Source organism: Octopus bimaculoides, chromosome 2 (genome assembly GCF_001194135.2).
Source record: "Octopus bimaculoides isolate UCB-OBI-ISO-001 chromosome 2, ASM119413v2, whole genome shotgun sequence".
NCBI classification, from domain to species: Eukaryota; Metazoa; Mollusca; class Cephalopoda; order Octopoda; family Octopodidae; genus Octopus; species Octopus bimaculoides.
In genome coordinates this window covers 111,219,890-111,224,325 of record NC_068982.1, presented here as the reverse complement: position 1 = coordinate 111,224,325, position 4,436 = coordinate 111,219,890, and positions in this window count along the sequence as shown.

Below are 4,436 nucleotides of genomic sequence, written 5' to 3'. Positions count from 1 at the left end.
GCATGTATGTATGTATGTATGTATGTATGTATGTATGTATGTATGTATGTATGCATGACTTTAAACTACATCCGGCAGTGGGGCCTTTATACGGGAGCCCCGGGGTTTTGAGAAGAGTGGAATCACCTCTTGGCCATGATTGTTCCCAGGTCCACTCTGATCTGGAGAAGTAACACCTGTCAGGGTCCCAGCATGTGAACCACTGGGAGTGAAAGACCTTTAGTTCTTGTTAGAATGTTCTTCTCGGAGAAAGCAAACACATATAAAAAACTTAAAGTGCAGTCGGTTTCTGATCGTCTCAGTTGTTGTGTTTCTGGTGTTATAAGGTGATTGCACAGAAAAGTGTGCTGAGTGCTGTGCTACACTTTATCCACTCAATAATATGTAATTACAAGATTTCGAGTATAAACATATCAATTATATTTAATTATTTATTTGAGAGTTTGTTAAATATTATAGTTATTAATATGAATATATGTTGTTTTATATTTATTTGATTTATTATCATAATAATAATAATAACATAGAAAAATACTTTAGGAATGAGAACCCAGGTTCGAAATTTCCTCAAGACACTCGATGAAGGCTGGAGGGTATATCAGCCGAAACGTTGTGTTAACAACAAACAAGATGAGGACAAATATCTGTCAAATGTAAATAATGTAAATAATGTACATAATTCCTCATCTCTTAAATATAGAACTATGCCCTCCTGGGAGTTTTGAAAAGCGTGTGACAACAAAACAGTAAAATATACTGCAAAGAGGGTGGGTGCATCAAGGTCTCCTTGCTTTACTCCATTTTCCACGGCAAAAGATACAGAGAGCCTACCACAAAAATTAACTCTAGCTTTCATATCTTGATGCAAAGCCCTGATCATGTTCACAAATTTTCCTGGGCAACTTATTTTCGTTAGAATTAGTCACAGAACTTTCGATTAACAGTATCGAATGCTTTGTTCAAATCAACAAAGCAATGGTAAAGGGCAAGATTCTGTTCAATACACTTTTCTTGCGATTGTCCTCCCTTAGAGGAGCGAAAGCCACACTGAGACTCACACAGCATATTTGGAATTATGAAGGTATTTAAACGTTCTAACAGAATGCGGACAAGTACCCTTCCAACCACAGATAAAAGCGAAATCTCACGAAAAGTACCACATAGATCCTTTGGCCCCGATTTATGCAAGGAGACTAAAATGGAATCAATCCAGTCTTGAGGCACTTTCTTAGTTCTCCAACAGTGATAAATTAATATATTTAAGAGTTCAAGCATTTTGTCCCCCCCCCCCATATTTCAAGACCTCTGCACAGATTCCATCAGACCCTGGAGACTTATTGTTATTCAGCTTATTCACAGCTAAATAAATGTCATTTAGAGTTGGTTCAAATGCCATCTCTTCTATAACTGGAATGTGTTCGATTTTTTTCTATCTTCTTCATGCCAGCAGATGATGGACAATTCAAAAGTTCAGAAAAATACTACTTTTGGTTACTGTGCTGAGCCACTGTTCCTACACATAGCTAGATAGATCCCTGCTTTAAGTTTTTCAATCGTCAAGCCTGGAAATACACTGCAGATATACTTGAAGCACTCCCCATTTTTGTCAAGAGCTTCGACGAATTGTTTGATCAATCCGAATTTGATGTGCAGAGGGGGGTAAATGATCTTATCTCACTCAACTAAAAGTTCTTCCAATATATTGGCAGCTCTACATGGAGCCCTATTTGTTCGACGCGGCCAGTCTTTCTTAACATAATGGTTTCCTTGGTCTCTACTGTCCCGCATGCAAAGAAAGCATGGGTATTTGGTATAACCAATTGCTGTCCCATGAGAAAATTCACCATCTTTAAGTTAATACAGATGACCCACTTATGGTCATGATATTGTATCTTCTCTAAAACCAACTTAATTTCTTCATATTTTACCTTCAGAGCTGTTGAGTGGCTGAGTGGGACAGAGCTATAAACATTTCCGTTGTGCAACAATACACATTTTAAACTACGCTAAGAGCTGTCTATGAAAGACGCCATTCCTCTGATTTGTATTCTTCAATGCCAAGTTTATTAAGAAGCCCACTGACATCTCTGCAGTAAACCAGCTTTTCCCCTTTTGTGAAAAAAGAAAGGAACTCTTCATGCTACCTCCGATAAAATGTTATACAGACATCATTCTCCAGAAGATTCTTCTCTTTCAGCCGAGAAGCCAACAGTTCTGCAAAAGTTTTTGGGAGGTTCAAGTCACGAACTAGATCATTCAGCTCTACCTGGGAGAATAGCTGAGGTAAAGTCTCAACTGAAAAGTCTTGATGTCTAGTATCTTCTTCAGGTGATGAATCTTCTTTGGTTGAGTGTAAAGTTATCTGAGGCAAGACATTGAAGACAGGAACAGGAAGCTCTTCACTGTGTGGAACTGGTCTAATAGCAGAGGCAAGATTAGGATAGACAAGTGTTTGTCGATTTTTCCGGTTAATACCCTTCAAATTTAGGTTACAAAAATAGCAGTCGTCCACGTGAGTATAGGGCTCCCACTATACCATTAGTATAGCAAACCTCATACTTTTCCTTGTCCCTTTAGTCCATTGTCGCAAATGTTCTGCACATTGTTTGCAGAGACTATGCAGTGCCCAATATTTATCTTGTTTCCCCAGCTTGATCCCAAAATATGCCATATACGCTCTTTCAACAAAATCAGTGATGTTTCTTCAATTTTCAGGTAATGTGTATTCTCCACAAACATAACAAAATACATTTGGAGAATTAACGCAACCCTTTCTTGAAGAGGACATCTTGCTCATTTTCTATTGCTTAGTTCACCACAACGTCTAAAAAGTATGGAAAAAGAAAAAAGCTTAGAATTCGAATAAGGTAACAAACACTGCATACTGGACGTACACACATACATAGTGACTATAGGGATGTTCAATAACTTAAAAACTAGATAGGTAAAAAAGAAGGTCATATTTGGATTCAGGAGACCGATTTTGTATAGGAATGATGTCTATTTCCTAAACACCAAAAACCTTGTAGACCAGTGTTAGCTTTTTTTTAAAAATGGCTAATTATTTGCACAATAAAATACTTTTATAATTTTATCTAAATTTTTAAAAAAAGTATATATTTTGAAAAAGTGAATGAAGTTGTGACAGGTTAATCACTTAATCAATGGATTGCTTATTGTTTGAAATAAACATAAAATATATCTATCACTCATTTTGTTAATCAGACAAAGATTTCTTGTGGAGAGAGGGTGAGAAAGGAAGAGAAGGGGAGAGAGAAGAGGAAGAGAGTGTGAGATAGTGAGAGAGATAGAGATAGATGGATAGATAAATAGAGAGAGAGAGAGAGAGGATGGAGAGAGTGAGGGAGAAAGAGAATAGTTTTAGACTGTTTTAAATAAGTGAAAGTCAAATTTATAAATTCTTTCGAAGAGAAGTAAAGAAGCTGGATTACCAGTTATCGTAGAGCCACCATATTTTAATCGGTGGAAAAATAACAAGACAATGGATGTCGATGATGATGGATGAAGTAGTGATGCTGCTGACTGTGATCTTGATGACGATGTGATGATGACAACAACAATGATGATAATGATAACAATGATGATCTGACAATGATGATGATGATGATGAGTAGTAGCATATACTCGGTTGTAGAAAAGAAGCGGCATGTATTTCTCACAGTGTTAACTCCAGCAATCAAAATCCATCTCATCAAAATGTCATGTGTCCTACCATTGTAACCGTCCCTATCTTTTTAGAAAAGCCTAACCACATTACCCTTTTTTTGTTTGTTCATGTTCTGTCATGATATATGCTTTATCAAGTATAGAAAACCACTGAGCTTAACTCTTACTGATCTGTTCTCTGCTACTATCTGATTATGTATTTAACTTCTCATTTGTCCACATGTAGGAACATTTAAGAGGATTGATGCGTCACCAGGGTAACGTCGACGAAGAGGATAATCTCTATTCAAACGTTGCCTGATAGGATTGAAAATAGCTTTTTAAAAATCTGTGTCACTTAAGCCATTAAACTCATTAAGAACCACATTCCCAAAATTTAATATTATTAAAAGGTATTTTTTTGTTTAGTGAATCATCATCAACAGAGATTTTCACGAAATCGTCGAGCATAAAATATAGAACATCCTTTGGTGTTCTAAATTTTAGAAAATTATTTCTCCTTTCTGAAGAAATTGTATATCCCATTAATTATATCTTGTATCTGTGCAATTAATGAAAGAAATATTTCTGAAAAAGCTACAGAATATATTTTAACAAGATTGAATATTATTTCGAATTTTTCTTCTGAATTTCTAATTGCACAAATAAATTGACCATCCTCTATTTGTTTTCTTGCGTTCTGACAGCTAATAGCTGTAATCAGACGCTTAAAGTTGTAGATTTGAATAACGTTCTCCTCATTTTGTCGG